The sequence below is a fragment of the Canis lupus genome, chromosome 7 (genome assembly GCF_003254725.2).
Source record: "Canis lupus dingo isolate Sandy chromosome 7, ASM325472v2, whole genome shotgun sequence".
In the NCBI taxonomy this organism is placed as follows: domain Eukaryota; kingdom Metazoa; phylum Chordata; class Mammalia; order Carnivora; family Canidae; genus Canis; species Canis lupus.
Window position 1 is genome coordinate 50629527 of NC_064249.1, and position 17643 is coordinate 50647169.

A 17643-nucleotide genomic window follows, 5' to 3' on the forward strand; every position below is an offset into this window, starting at 1 on the left:
TTAACTCTTTGAATTCATGTCTTAACTAAATTGTGCCACTGAACACTTACCACACTATTTTGCATTATTCTCTAATTGTTTCAGGGAAGTGGGTCATGTTTCCACATCTATAGGATAACAAAGAATGATCCTCTCCTTGTGCTCACCTGTATGGCTGTTTTTATAACTGAAGCACATGATCATATTCAATGACTGTCTGATTTCAATTAGAGCTTGGGTTTAGAATGTGTGATTATTGGTTAATAAAATGGCAATCTTTTAACCATGGGATCAGAATCTGCTAGTAGCTTTCAAAGTCTTTTTTAATGGACCTTCAAGTAGACCCTATTCCGCATGTCACAGTGACTTCTTACATGTTTCTACCAATTCCCATACTTGTAGGTTCACTGGATTTCAAAGGAAGAAGAAATAACTCATAATCAATAGTGGCTTGGAAACTTTAATTTCTGTAAACACCATATACTCACAAACCTAGATAAATTCATGATTTGGAGAGAAATTTTTTTAAACTTTATTTTTTTCTCATTTTCTCTCAAATGCTTTTGGAGGATTCAGCAGTGTAGCATTAGTGCCTTTCAGCAAGTAGCAATCTCCACCAAACCCTCACCCCTGACTGCTGCCTCCACACCTAGCAGCTCCCTTTCCTCAGTGCTGGCTTGCTAATTCCATGGATGGGTTAACAAGACGCACAAAATCAAATCAGACTTATTTACCCCTGTGGGCAGAACTCAGAAATGACTACTCCAGTTTATTCAGAGAGTAAGAGGTTATTCAAATATATCATTTAATGGTTCCCCAAATAAAGTAGTTTTCCCATGACAATATGAAGTATTTTAAGTCATTATTTTTTTAAAGGACTAAAAAGTATAAAAAAAGGAAATGAGAAGTATTACCTGAACCTTATCAATTATTAGAACGCTGTTAACTCTTTTGAAAATATTTTACAACCACCTTCCTATTGTTCTAAAACATATTAGAAATTTAAGATGATCAGCAAGTATGTGTGTACACATCTCATATAATATATAAAAATAGAAATATACCCTTTCTCACTAAAATATTTTTTTATTTAAAATTGTGTATTTATTTGAGAGAGAGAGAGAGAGAGAGAGCACATGAGCTGGAGGAGGGGAAGAGAGAGAGGAAGAAGCAGGCTCCCTACTGAGCAGGGAGTAGGGGATCGATCCCAGGACCCCAAGATCATGGACTTGAGCCAAAGGCATAGGCTTAACCAATTGAGCCACCCAGGCGCCCTCAGTTGCTATTATCGAAACACATTTAACCATGCCCATAAAATGCATGTCTATATCATGATTTAATGGCTATATAGCATCCCAATGTTTGTGGATTCCTGTAATTTATACCAATGCCCATTAGAAGGTATTTAGTCTTTTGCTAAACTTTTGCAAATATACACTATGATGCCATGAACAAATGTGTACCCTTATGTCTGCACCTTACTAACAATATTTTTAAGATTAATTGCTAATAGTGAAATTAAGATTCAAAGATATACATAGATTTTAACACATTCATTTTGCCAAGTTTTCTTCTAGTAATGTACTAATTCACTGTCCCATAAAGAGTACAAGAAACTAAGAGTGTAGGTGGTATCCCATCCTGTATTGTCACACACAGCACAAAACCTGGTCAATCTTTTTATTATGTATTAATTCAGTGAATACGAAATAATAGTATATAGTTTCCTCAAAGAGTGAAAATATTTATTTAATCTCTTAAGTATATTTTGTCCACATAACTTTCTCCTTTTGCAACTGACTTATTTTCTTTGTCTATATGAGTACCTTCAGTATTTGCTTCCACTGATATGTTATTTTCTCCTGGCCAATCTTATAGTCTTAAAATTATTATGGTTTTATCATATATTTATAAAAAGTAAAAATTTCATAGGAAATGCATGTTTTATAAAGGTTTGAAAAAAATCACTAATAAAACAAACTAGCCCTAATTAAAAAAAAAAATGGACTCTTTACGAAATTTGTTTCCCCATGGTTGAATTTTGCTTTATCATTTTAAAAATCATTTCTGAAGTCAATTTTGTTGTTTTTAACTTTCCTAGCATATTATCTTAGTGATTTACATTTCCAACATGATTTTTAAAGGGTTTGATAAATTTTTTTCTTATGACTAATTTATTAAAACTATGTTGTCTTCCTTTTTGTTAATTCTTAAACGTATGTATTGCTACTTTTTAACATTTTCTTTGTTATGCATATTGGAAGTATTTTTTCCCTAATACAAAGACTCTCTTTCTGGTTTATTTATCAACTTCATTTTTCAAAAATTTATAATTCTTTCATTTCAGCTTTCATACTTCTTTCTTTCATTTATTTTGACAGCACTAAATTAATGCCTCACTTTCTAACCTGTTGAGCTGATTGATTAATTCATATATTTTTTGTTTAATAATAATTGCAGTTTTATGAAACTAGTTTATTTTAACAGCTTCACTGAGGCACAATTGACAGGAAATAGATATTTGAATTGTATAAGTGGATATGTTGCAAACACCGCAATGGAAATAATAAATATCTCCATCTCTCCCCAAAAGCTTCCTTAGGCCTCTATAACCCATTCTATCCCTCCTTTCTGACCCACGCCATACTCTCTCCCCTCCTTCCTGAGAAAACCACTGATATACTTTCTGTCACTATACATTAGTTTGTAGTTTCTAGAATTTTATATATATAGAATCACAGAGCATGTACTTTCTTAGTATGTCCAGTATCTCACTCAATGCAATTATTTTGACATTCATCCATGTTGTTGTATGTTATCAGTTGTTCATTTCTTATTGTTGCTGAGTAATACTCCAATGTACTGATATATTACAGTTTGTTTATCCATTCATCTGCTGGGGGACATTTACATTGTTTCTAGTATGGGGCTATCACAAATAAAGATGCTTTGAACATCCATGTATGCATTTTTGTAGACATAAGCCTTCATTCTTTGAAAAATACCCAGGAGTGAAGTGGCTTGCTCCTCTCACAGGTGTATGTTTAACTTTTTAAGAAACGGACAAAGTCATCCACCAAGAGATTAAATTATTTAAACTCCTCTCAGTAGTGTTTAAGAGTTCTGGTTCCTCCACATATTCACCATCATTTTGTATACTCAGTCTTTTTAACTTTTGCCATTTTAATAGGTGCATAGTGGTATCTTATTGTGGTTTCAGTTTGCATGAAATTCTACATGTTTTGGTGTATCCTAGATATTGGGTGATTTCTTTTTGAAATAATAATTATTAAAGAGAATTACAAATTCCTATAGTTAGGATGTTTTATTTTTATAAGTATTGTAATTATTATATGATGTTTTAGGATGATAGTTTGTATTATTTCTAATGGGGAAAATAATAACATTTACCTCACCTGATCTCACATCACATATTTAAATATGATAATTCTATATAACACTTAGCACAGTGGCCACAGTCATCAGTTAAGTGGCTTATGCAATTGTTGTACTTACTTAATATTATCAATGAAGCATCTATCTTATTTATGATAGGACATCAAAAAGGAAGAACTGGGGATTGTGAAAGGAACCCTCAAATACCAGTTGTGAATCTGGTTATCTGTATCTATGCCTGGATAGCTAACCTTTGATATTCTCTTAACAAGAATCTCTACACATAGTCTCATTCTCCTGAAGGACCAGCTTCAGTGCCACATTAAAAGCCACCAGTCTTGAAGCATCCTCAAGTTCTTAAATTCCATATTGAAATACCATTTGGAATGATAAAAAGGTCATAAAATAATATTCATGTTAAAACAATAATGACAGTAGTTGATATATACTTGTACCAGAAAGGGTTGTTTATTGAGTGTTAAAATAGCCAAAACTGAAAATCATAAGCCTCTTTTTTTAAAACCTATATCTCAGCATTTTGCAATAGGCATTTTTTTAGTGGCAGGCAGGGCTTATCAGCATGCATATGTAAGGAAAGATAAGTAAGTGTAATTACTATCTAACAGAATCACAGACAGGTTTTTGACACCACCGGTTTAAATAACTTTTAGCCAATTGGTCATTAAGGAATGATACAGATACCATTAAAAATACCATTGCCAAATGAACGACAGCCAGGAAACTAGAGATCCTGGTGGATTTCAAAAACATCTCTTCTTTTCTTCATAGAAACAGAGATTTATGAGATGTTATACTCACATGCATGAGTACCTGGAAGGCAATCATTATACCTATTGGGGAGACCTCATCTAACTCAGACAGCCCTTCTAGGCCTCTGTTTCCTCATTATTAAAGGGAAGAAGCACTTAGCTGTTCTCTACATATCATTAAAGCTCTGATAGTTCATGATTTTGTGTGTTTAGCTACCTTCCTTTTTGATAAGAGATAAAAATTACATGGCTTGGAAGGAACTACTTATTCCTACAATTCAGAACAGTGTGGCCAGGAAATGTAGTACCCTAGAATAAACTCTATTAAGAAATCCTGGAAGAATTGGGTCATTTAGCCTGGAGAAAAGAATACCGAGGGAGGGTTTATTATGATCTCCTGAGGCATTTTCTCAGCATCTAAGCCAGATGGCTTTTCTTAGTTTTCTTGTTTAGGCCATGTGTAAATGAAGTCATTAATATGACCTGGTGGCAGCTTCCTTTCTGTCTATTGGCCTTACAGAGACCGTCAGAATGTTTGTGGGATATACTTGCCTGTGAACTATATCCTTCCATGGATACAAGTGACAATTGAGTAAGTTAGTGAATAACCAAATGTGAGTTCTGATTGAACAAAAAGAAGTGACCCTTCCCACAGACCCCTGAGGAGCCTAAGCCAGTAAACAGACCTTGAGTCAACATAAGAAATATAAGTTTGGTTTTAAATATATACATCAAAGAATCTTTATTCAGTTAAAGAGTGAACTTTCTGCCTGAGATCTAGACTGCTTTAGCTAGTGTTAATACTTAAACACTCACACACGCACATAACCACTATTATAGGAGTAATGGCTTTTCTCATAGTGGACATCTTGAAAGATGTCTTTATAAAGAAAATTCCTGAACATGCATCTTTTTATCCATTTCACAAACATTTTCTTGGAGCCTACGATGTAGTAGTCAGTATCCTGAGAACCAAACATCAGTAAGCTTAAGTGCAGGCAAGATAATGATCAAACTTTTGCACAATTAAATGTAAAATTATTTTAAAATGTCATAAGTGGAAATAGAAAGATACCACCTGAGTACAATGGAAGAAACTAGCCCAAGGGTGTGAATCATCATGAAGTGATGTTTGCACTAGGCTCTGAAGGCTAAACAGAAGCTAAAGTGAAGTGGAAAGAAAGTAATTCCAAGCAGATGGAACAGGATGTGCAAGCACCCTGCAGTCCAAGAAATGTGATTTAATTAACTTTCTATCCAATATGTGTCGCTGATATGAGATGCTACCCAGTGCCCATTCATTCACTCATTCCACACCACTTTTTTATGTTCTGTGCTATGTGGAGGCACTATGCTCTATGCTGTCAACAGGGTGATGAAACAAACAAACAAACAAACAAAGACTGAGTCTGGGACCTCATGGAACTTTTAATCTAGTGGAAGGGATGCACATTAAATTAATAGTCATGCAGAAAATTGTATAAATTAGGATCATGAGAACCCCCCAGAAAGCAGATTACATGATGGCTTGCCTGGAACGTAGATCACAATTGTGAGATGGAAACAGGTATTCCTTGATGAAATGACATTTAAGCTGAAGCTTCTGAGATAAAGAGAAGTGTGGATTATTCCAGAAGCAACAGGAAAAGCTTTCCAGGAAGAAAAAATTATTGATTCAAAGTTGCTGAGACCAGAAATCTCCTGGTGCATAAGTGGAAAAGAAAGACAGCCAGGATAGTTGGAGCAAAGCAGACAAACACCAGGTCAGGAGACCCAGCCTGATTTGAGTACAATGGTACAGGGCTTGGTATCCATTTTGGTGTGATTTGGAAGCAACTGAAATACTTTAATGGGAAGACAATCTAATGAGATTTGTGTTTTAAGAATATTTTATGAGGGGCACCTGGGTGGCTCAGTGGTTGAGCATCTGCCTTTGGCTCAGGTTGTGATCCTGGGGTCCTGGGATTGAGTTCCACTACGGGATCCCCACAGGGAGCCTGCTTCTCCCTCTGCCTATGTCTCTGCCTCTCTCTATGTGTCTCTCATCAATAAACAAATAAAATCTTTTTTAAAAAATAATATTTTATGACAGCTTTGTGGAGAATGAGTTAAAGGTAGGCAACTGTGGAAACAGGTGATCAATGTGGAGGCTGTTGGAGTTATCTAGATGAAAGATGATGGTAGGTCAGAATAGAGATGTAAAGCAGGAGTGAAATTTGATATATATTTAGGAAGCATGTTTAGGGAAGATCCAACTCTGTTTTAATGCCATGACCTAGGTCCAGTTGCCCTGTTGCTAATACAGATGACAACATTATCATACTCTTAGAGCTCTCCTTGTTAGACTATTACATGCTCGAAGGGATATATTTCTACTGATCATTGCTCAGTGATCTCATGTCTAGTCTTGGTCCAGATGCGAGTGTCCACATATGATGGACATATTTATACCTGTGCACTGACATTAAATCATAATGGTGTATTTTCTGGATCAGGGCTCACTGCTTATCTGAAATAGGAAAGAATTTTTATCAGTAGAGGTTCATAATACAGTAACACATTTTAAAGTTTTCTACCTCATGGTAAGCCCCTTCCATAGACAAGGAAAATATAGTTTCAATCATAATAAAAATAATTTAGGTCAGATATAAAAGAATATTCTGATGAGAGGTTGAAAAACAAAAGTCAGTGCTTAAAGTAGGGCGGGTAAGAAGGCTTTGAGTCATAAAATGGACAATACACCAAAAACGGACAATACACCATAGAAACAGCTAGGGGCTGCATGGGGCTCTGCAGATTATCTAACATACTTTTCATGATTGGCACTTCTGAAGTTATGCAATGAGCAATTTGATCAAATGTTTGTGGCTAGCCTAGTCTGGTTCTGCCCCTTGTCTGCTCTATGCCTTTACATAAGTCATTTTATCTGCTGGATTTCCTAATTTCAAAGAATTGGACTGTGTTGTCTATATATGCTAATCTAGATCTGCAATTCTGTAATTCCAAGACAATCTCTCTGAAATTGACAAGGTAGCTTCTTAAGATGTTGAATCAGTATTTTCTGCTCAGGTCTGGGACAGATTTCTGCTCACTCCTGGGTTCTTCTAATGGTAGTCCAAACCAGATTGTGATATTTAGTGAAGCTGAATATCTGACTTTACATTAGTAAACCTCAGCGGAGCCTCACTTTCTAATCATGTCGTTCTTTCAGGTATGTTTTTTTTCTCTCTGAGACACAGATTAGCAAGTATTTTACATAGTGAGGTCTCAGTAAATCTGCCAACACAAAAATGTGCAATCCTCCATTCTTGAACTCAGTTTTCCATACAACTTGACGAGGTTTGCTATGAGACCAAAATATATTTTCAGCTGTTACAGACAGCCCTTAAACATTTGCAGCTCGATGCAGTTGAATATTCACACTGTGTTTTTAATTAGGCTAATGTGTGCTTGCTCCAATGTATAATAAAAGACATAATCCATAATTATAACCCCTTTGCACTGCTTCCTGTCAGAGGGATTGGTAAAAAAATTCTTGTTCTATCTTTCAATTTGTTAATGGGATTATGATGAGCAAAAAAAGCCTGATTACCATGGCCGAGCAGGCATGCCTTAGCAAGGTGAAAGGATTAATACTACAGGTCATCAGTAATTTAAAGATGTCAATTGCCAGGCTCATCCATGGGTTTCTGAGAAACCGGTCAATCTAGAAAATGTTTGCTCCTAGGAGGTGAGCACGTTAGCTACCCTTAATAAGTGCATGGAGCAAATGTGTCCTCATACAACTCTGCAATTCAAAACTATGCACCAATAAAAAGAAATACTCCAAACACAAATCTACATATTGGAAACAAAAAATAAGAGTGAAAAGGAAAATTGCTTTCCAGTGAATAGAGTTTAAAACAAATTTTATCTTATGTATCCTATCCTGGTCCTCATTACGACTTTTAGCATCCATTGCCATGCATTGTTATTTGTCTTTTCGTGTATAATATTTTTTCATCTTAACTGGATTTGACACTCCAGAAGGCAGGGATTTTGGCATATAATATTGGATGCTGCCTATGGTGGGTGCAGGACACAAGCTCACTGATACTTATGATGACAGCCATCACTAAAACCTCATACATGTATAAGCCAGGAATGGTCATTTTAAGTCAATCTTGGCAGATTTTAATGGCAGGTTTATTTTCTTTTAAAAAAGTGTATAGAATTAAAGTTTAGGGAACTATGGTGTACAATACTTAGTCCTGCATCTCTTGCCATATATGTTTTTGTTCTGGAATTTTTACACAAAGAAGCTTATGTGGATGCTTACCTACTTCATAATGGTCATAATCATATATTTCAGTAGATGACATGACAATGCGAGCAAGTCATAGGTTGCACAGAATAAGCATTCAGTGTCTCAAAAACAAAATTAAAAAATCAGTGTGATTCTCATCTAAATCAAAATCGATTCCCCAGTTAGTTAGGAGCAAGAAATCTGTAACCTCTACTGCAAGTTATTTTATTGAATCATCTCCCCTCTTCCTTCATAGGAAAGTACACTTTGTTACTAGCCTGGAGAACTGCAAAGGGGTAGAATAAAAGTACAGCTGGCAGCCTCCTGAGTGTTACAGAAAGGAAAGCCTTACCTACACTGGAGACCACAGAAAACAGCTAAATACTAGTCCTTTGAGTATAAGATTTAAACAATTTCTATTTAAGTAAATAAAATTCTGAAAATAATTAATTATTTAAAAATAAAAGGGCAGTGATTTTAAATATCTTCAAGTCAATAAACCAAGAGATACTATTTTATTGATTCTGACACTCTATAAGTAATAATAATTCCTTTCTCCAGGACTATTTTTCAGTTGTCTTTGATGTATCTTTGTTGTCTTGGAAGAAAATAAAAGAAGAAAATTGTGTGTGTTTTTTTTTTTGAATTAATTTTGTCAATACCGTCTGTTCTCTTTATTACACAATATAAGAACAATTAAGTCATTTTTTTTTAAAAGTAACTTTGAAGATAACAATTTTAGGTTATTGCCTTTCTTAAAAAAAAAAAGAACGATGAGGGACCTAATAAGGAAATACATTTTATTACATTTGTTATTGATGCTATAAAACACAATTTTAACAGCCAGAAAATGCAATGCAATTGATCATATGTTAGAAATGCATTAATTTGAGTTACTGTATTTTTCATATATAATTTGAAATTATGTATAGACATAAAAATGTCTTATTGCATGGTATAAATCTATGCATTACTATTTCATTATATTAAATTAAAACCATATCTATAAGAGATTTTCCTAAATTTTCCCTGAATATCTGACACAATTTCCTGGAGGATGTTCTCGTGGACTGAACTGACCATGGTCTATTATTTGGGGTAATTTTCTCCACAGCCCTGGCTCTGGTCTATACTTTGCTGCTTTTGACCTATTGTTTCTTGAAACAGTCATTGGACTAAAATAATGTCATCCATAAAAATGACCGCTTAGTAGTAAAAAATAAAGGACTTTACTGAGGACAGAATAATCAAACACGAGACAGCAGTTTAACAGTCCTTTTTAAAGGCTACTTTGTTTTCAGGAAGGAGCTTCTGTCTCCCAGATCCATCTCCAGCACTCAGCATGTCAAGCAATGGTCACAAAGGCAAGTGCTTCCAGTGTGTCTGGGTTCCTCTTGCACAGCTAGCTGAGCTCAGAAGAAGAAAAAAGACTCTTTGGGTCATTAGGGTAAGAAGCATATTTGTCATATCACTTTCCAAAATAAAGACATCCCCTTGATCTAGCTATAATGGAACAACCTGGACATTAACAAACTATTCTAACTACAACGGGATCCCAATCATCCATTTGCCAGGGAAGAGGAGTGAGTGTGGTGTGTGTGTGTGTGTTTGTGTGTGTGTGTGTGTGTGCATGTGTGCATAGCCATAGGTCTCTGTGCAGTTCAGAGCCCAAATTTTTTAATTAGTTGCTAATTCTTCCTTAAGCATAATTTCAGGAAACCTGTTGAAGCTGATATTTCCCAGATCTACTTTTCTTACCTTGGTCTCCAAAAGCATGATTATCTTGGTATCTTACATTCATCTGTGCCTATTTGAAACTTTCTTAGAGTTAAATTTGCAAGAGAGTAGAGTTTCTTTGGCTTTCAACTACTAACTGAATAATGCTTCATATTTTACAGTGCCTTTTTCATGTGATGATGCAGTCTCCTGCTCAGGTTCATAACCTTGGAGGTCATCTTTCATCCTGAACACCCTTTGATTATAAATTTACATCACACAAATCTCCTTCTATCATCTCCAGAACATAGCAAGGCTGTGACCAAAGCTGTCTCAGAAGATGCCAATTCAATAATTCATACCGTGATTATATCTCGGCTGGTCGCAGTAATTCATTCTACTTGTAACACCAGTACCTCTCTGGGCTCTGTATTTTAGTAGTGCTGAAGAAGTCTCCCAACTATTGCCAGTGCTGTGGCTCTAACATATCTGATCTATTTGTCTAATACAATTGAATTATGCATCCAAGTGTCTCCATTCCATTAATTATTTGCATAGCTTTTATTTTAGCACTGCCACACCTAAATTTCTTCAATGAAAGAGAATATAATCAATGGTTGTGAGGATCAAGGGGTATCATAACCTGAGAAGTAGAGTCAAGAAGGCTGAGAGTTTATCCTATTTCTGTGAAAGTACCTTCCTGGAAAACGACAAAGCAACCAGGAACATAAAGAGAAGTGTCAAACCAACCTGATTAAAAGACGAATCTGAAAGTGAAACTGCAGATCTACCGTGCTATCCAGATGTAGAGTGTTCCTATGAAAACTTTCCTAAGCCAAAATAGCATAAAGCAAAGAAGCAATTAATCGTAATTTATATGGAAAAAATGTTGAGGTTCTGAGACCCCAAAAATAACCTCCCTTCAGCTTTCTGATACCTTAGGACACATCTTGCTAACAGATGCACAAAATCAATGGAGACAGCACAGATGCTCACAGACACAGTTCAAAGCTCTGGTGGTTGATGCTGAAATGCTGAGTGTAATTCCTGGGAAAGGAGCTTGGGGGGGCCACTGTTTCTTCTCAAGGTGTGCACTGTCTCTATAACTGCTTCCTGCAAAACAAAGGCAAAATGCTATTTTTGTTTTTCACCTTTTCTTGTAAAAGTGAAAATCCTCTTCAGATTTCTTTCCATTAGGAAAAAAAAAAAGGTTCTAATGTAGATCTTTCATAAAAGTGAAGTAGCAAAATGTGAGCTTTCAAAAGTAGGAATATCTAATTACAGAATTAGTGAAAGTTATCATTTTAGTTTTGAAGGCTATTAAGCTAAGAGGGAAAATAGAGTGGAAAATAAATCTGTTTATTCCATTATTCAACAGATATTTATCAGGTGCCTAACATGTTCTAGGTGCTATTCTAGAGACTGCAGATCTATCAATAAATAACAACAAAAAAAGAAAGGTTATGAAGAATTAAGTCAGGTGAATGCATGAAGAGACAACTATAATGTGATTTACCACAGTGCACTGGAAGATGGCGAGACCTTGACTATAGTTTGAGAACCCCACTCTCATTTCCTCAGAAGTCTACCAGAATGTTTTCTTTTTTTCTTGTGGGAGCATCCCATTTACTGGTGTCAAGGCAGAATGTGGGCAAACAGTTGTCTAATTGTATAAAATAAATGTGAGTTGTCTTATGTTCAGGTCTACTAGAATAAAAGGGTCAACTCATGAGAAATGGAAAACATAGGGAAGTTTTAAAATTCAGTATTAATCCATTCTAAGTTTAAAATGCTCTAGGGCAATGGGACAGAAAACAATTACAGAAAGTAGATGAAAATCATTAAAAGGTTTCCTTATAGACACCTGGGTGGCTCAGTGGTTGAGCGTCTGCCTTCGGCTTGGGGCATGATCCTGGAGTTCCAGGATCGAGTCTCACATCGGGGTTCCTACATGGAGCCTGCTTGTCCCTCTGCTTATGTCTCTGCCTCTCTCTGTGTCTCTCATGAATAAATCAATACAATCTTTTAAAAAAAAAAGTAAAAAAAAAAAAAAAGTTTTCCTTATGATGAAGTTTTATGGAGAACTATCAAGAGAAGACTTAGCTTTTTCCAAATATAATGTTTTCTGACCACCTCACTGAGAGAAACAACTTTAGATGAACACCAAAGTAAATCTTGATAATCAAGTGTGGATAGCTCTTTCAAGAAGAATGATTGAATATTAAAACAGTGGAGCCAAAAGAAGCAATATGTTTAAAGATGGAATTTTCTAAAATGTGAGAGAAATGAATTGGTGTGTTCCTTTGACAGGGAGAAGTCAACTTGAAAGAAAAATGATGAAACAAGTAACAGAGCATTGTTGAAGAACATAGTCCTGAAGGAGTGGTAAAGGGTCATCAGATAAAGATGAAGGAGAGCAGGAAAGCCTAATGGAAATACAGAAAGGGTAGATTGGATTGGGAGGGAGAAAGAGTTAAAGTGGAGAAGAGGGCTTGGGATTGAGCTTTCTCTATCATTAGATGGCTTCAATATCTCATGAAAGAAATTCATACCATCTTTGTTGAGCAAGTAGTGTATGGATTTACATTTAGATATGGTAAGCTTATGAAGAAGAGATGGTTTGACTGAGCAGTGTGTATGTAGAGCTTCCACATGAAATATCCTAGTTAGTATCTTTCCTGACTTCACAATAAGAAAGCACATTTTCAGAAACATGATAATGAACAATGCTAATTTAATGATGTCATTCAGTTGAAGTTTAGACAAGTTGTATGTCTTTGTGGTGAGGAGACAATTAATGGACATTTACCTTTAGCTATAGGCCATATAACTACTTGATATAATGTTTGTGTATAGTGAGAGGACCTCAATTCTATTATGAGCTTGGAGATTCACAGCTATTTATTTCTTTTACCTTATCTATCTGCCTCAACTTCTAACCCTGTGCCACACACTCAGGGATCTCCTCTTTCTTTACCCAGAGAATATCCTAGAATATCCTGTATCTCTCAATTATTCTTAGGATTACTTCCACTCTTCAACTATACTATAATATTAAATTTTCTTCTGAGAACACCTTTCTTCTGACCTCTAAGTGGCAGCGTTTCATTCTCCTTTAGGCAATCTCCTAGAGCCAGAAGTGAGCTAGAAATTCTCATGGGTCCACATGACTGTTCCCTGGATGTTACTCACCCTGTGGCTTCTCTTCCTGACCACCTTTTCTTGAAAGCCCATCTCCAAATATACTACCCTCATTACCTGTCACCATCACTGATTGATGTCCAAATTATGACCATGATGTCAGTGGAGGGTTTTTTTCCCCCTTGAGCCCATTTCTATTTTGTCTTTATCCTGTGAGGATTCACCATAATGCTCCTATAAAAACTCTGGGCCTGGAGTTTTATTCCAGTTGTATTTCCTGTCAACTTCTATTTTGGTCATCCAAGATGAGGACCACATCCATGTTTGGTGTGTAATTCAGCCATATAACACCTGTGTAGTTCATTTCATATACTATATCTATAAATGTATTCCTAACATCCATGATTATATTTAACCTACAAACATCTTATGAATCCTGACTATATATTAGAAAATATTATTTTTACCACTTAGCATGGAGTCTAAGTCTCTTCAAAATTTCACCTGGACCATACATATCAACTTCCTTCAAAATATCATTTTCTCTAGAACCAAGAATGCTCATTTTTTTGTTTTCTGAGTAAACTATAAAACTTCCATGTCTTCATGCCTTAGCAAACTCTGTGTCTTTCATCAAAACTAAGCTTTCCTTTATTTTTCTCCCTTTCTCTATCTCAATTTTTCTGACTCAGCTAGAGTACATTTAACCTCCCTCAGATCTCCACTTTCAACCTGACCATACATGTGTTCATCATGATCTCCCAGCACTTTGCTTAAATCTCTCTCTTCCCTTAGAATGGTGAATTTATAAATAAAATAGACACATAATATCAATTCATTGGTTATCTCTTTTGGTCTAAGTTTCCATATTTACAAAAAGAGAGAACTAGCATACATGCCACATAATACTTCTATTACCTCCAATATGCTATGATTTACTTGTAGAATGTCAAATTTTCATCATTTTGCATTTGCAATTACCTCCTCTAAATCGTTTGTATGGCACTTGTATTGCAATGCATGACTGGCTTCCTTCACCTAGCTCCTATTTATTGAGCACTTGCTATATACAAAGCACAGTGTGTATAGTATGTGTGTGCACATAAAATCATAAGCCAGAACCTCAAGTGGATTACAAACCAGTTTACTGAAGTTTTCTAAACAATTCCATTTACATGGACTCACTGGCTGTATAGACAATGTCCATTCTTTCTGTAAAACACACTGAAGAATCCTACAAAGACCAAAAACTTCCTCTTATATCAATGGAGCTGTGTACTTCCCAAGACTCAGCTGTGTTTATTCCCAAATCAGCTTATGTCATTTAATATGGTATTCTAATTATATAATTTAATTATGTATTAGATAAGCTGACTAAAGATGAATACAAAAAGAGTGTTATTATTTCTAAGAGAAGTAATTTAATTTTAATGCTTGTGATGGACATACCCTAAGGTGACTCCCAATGAGTCATACACTTATATAATCCCTCACTTTATCTGATTGTGAAACTTGTGACTTGCTTCTGACCAACAGAATATGACAAAGATGAGGAGATGCCATTCCCTTGATTATGTTATGTTATATGGCAAAGGTGATATAGCATGTTTCTCCTCTGATTAGACTACATTATACAAAACTACATCTTAGCAGGCTAGAGATTCTTATGCTGGCCTTAAAGAAGCAAAGAAGTACGTTGTAAATAACCTATGGGCAGAGCTCTGTGGCAGGGAGCTGTAGGCAGTCTCTATGAGTTGGGGTCTCCTGCAGCAAACAGCCAGTTTGCTTCAGTCTTCAGTCACAAAGCCACAGGGAAATAAATTTAGCCAACGACCTGAGGAAGCCTCAAAGAGGATTCTTCTCTAACTAAGCCTCAGATGAGAATAAATCTGGCTGACGACTTGAGGCAGCTTTGTGAGCCTCTGAGCAGAGGAGCCAACAAAGTTATGCCAGAAGTCTTGACCTTCAAAACCTGTGAGATAGTAAATGTGTGTTGTATCAAACTTCTAAATTTGGGGTAATTTGTTATGCAGCAATAGAAAACCAATACAAAGTCTTAGAAAGGATCATCGAGTCCATTTGTTAGTCACAAAAAGAGCCACCACATAATGCTGATGTCAAATTTAGTCAAGGCAGGACAATGATAAATATTTGATGAAAAAAATCCAAGAGTATATGCATGTTTTTCCTTCAGATTTTTACATGAGTGTGTAGAAGATGTTGCTCCATTTTAAAGATTCTCAATATGGGGGTGCCTGGGACACAGTCAGTTCAGCATCTGACTCTCGGGATTTTGGCTCAGATTGTGATCACAATCTCAGGGTCATGGGTTTGAGCCCTGCATCCAGCTCGCACTGACTGTGGGGCATCTTCTCAGGATTCTCTCCCTTTCCCTCTGCCCCTTACCACTGCACACTCTTTCTCTCTCTAAATTAAATAAGCAAATCTTTAAAGAGTCTCAATATGAAAACCATACATGATTTTTTAGGGAAGAGTTCATACAAGAAAAATAACCAGATTACAAAAACCAGATTTATATTCAAATTAAAGGCTTCAGAAATACCAAAAGATAGAATTATTTCATGTATCTCAGTTTTAAGTTATAATAAAGATTTTAAAGAGTATATTCTTTAAAAAAATCATCCCATACTTTAACTTTCCATTATCAAATCAACCACAAGTATTGTGTTGGTTAAAAAGATCTTCTCTAGAACAGAAAGAAGACTCTGACCAAATTAGTGACTGTAGGACTAGCATCACTATAATATTCTTCCACAAGCATTTATGTGGGGAAGGTAAAAACTCTAGCTGAGGTTATCAGAGAAGTTTTCACAGAAATGACATTTAATACAGGCAGTGGATAGAAAAGAACAAATGGGTTGGACGTCAGCAGGTTGTGATGATGAAGGAGAGTTATAACAAAAATCATGTACTATGATGTCAAGTGCCTTGGCAGGATATTACAATGTGAGTTTCAGAAGTGGTGAGACCCTAATCTAAGAGAAAGAAGTCATCAAGTAATCATCAAACAAGTCAATGTGGGTGAACATGGAATGTGTCCACTCATCAGTCTTAGAGCTCTGTCTTTCAGTTTACAGGAAATAGTATTTTCACTTAAAAAAATGCAAACCCACTGAGTCTACTGTTTTTAGGAAAAAATAATTCGTAGCTTTACCTGTAAGTACAGTTAAGACTCAATCCAATTTCCAAAAAGTACAACTTAAATAAAAAGGAATCTCAAGACTTGAGGAAGTTGTTCACTAATATTATTCCAAGTGGGAAGAAAGTCAGAGGAATGCTTGTAATGAATCACCCTACCCAGGTGTATACTGTTGAAGAAAGCTCACTTAGCCAAGAACTCCATTAAAAAGTATGGTATATAACCTTTGGTTATTGAAATTTTTATTGCTGCTATATTATCCTTACACTGAATGCCCATTATCCCAGCTACTGGTTCTCATAGGTTTTTGTTAGCTGCTTTATCATGTTGCAGTTTATACTACTTAAGCAGGCCATGATGATATATTACAGTCAGCTAAAGTGTAGAACATTCTTAGATTTATTTTGACACCTAAAGCAACTTTTCATTAAGCTGGTAACAAGCCATATAGATGCCATAGTCCTCGCAAAAGCATCATTAGGATGTCGAAAAAGTGCTGACATAAATGTGGACATTCTCAAGAACATGTTTAAGAAACTGATAGGGTGGAAGCTCTTAATTTTCTCAGGTAGCAGTAGGGGGGAATCTATATGCAAATGGCAAAGCAATGGTGCCCATTTTTCTTTACAAGAAAAGTTCCCATTATGCATGTCTAAGAGCTCCACCCTCCCTTGACTGACTTTTATGAAATTACAGAGCACACTGGAACATTGTTTGAGCAATATCAAGTGCCTCCAACAGCTGCTTTGCCATTCTTGGAATGGCATGAGCATTTCATGGGACACATAAAAGACTCAGGATGAGATAGGCAGAGGAACTCACTGAAATGTATTATTAAGTAATGAAACATAGAAACAAAAACAAATCCATGCCATTTATTATAAATCTTTATGTAAATTTATTTCACAGTGTAGGTAAGGAAAAAAAAAAGGTACAGTCTACATGGACCACTGTACCACCATTAGTGACTAATGTAAGGGAATTCTCTACATATCACTGTGTAACAATTTCCTCTAGAATGTCTATAGATTTGAAATCAAGTGGGACTTCCAGCCTACCAGATACATTGCTTTAATCAAAATAGGGTTTTCTTACAAATTCAAGTAGGATTATTACAGATATGTATTTTTTAAAATGACCTGCCAAATTGACTTAAGTATAGTAGAAGACAGACATATTATATTATCTGCATATAT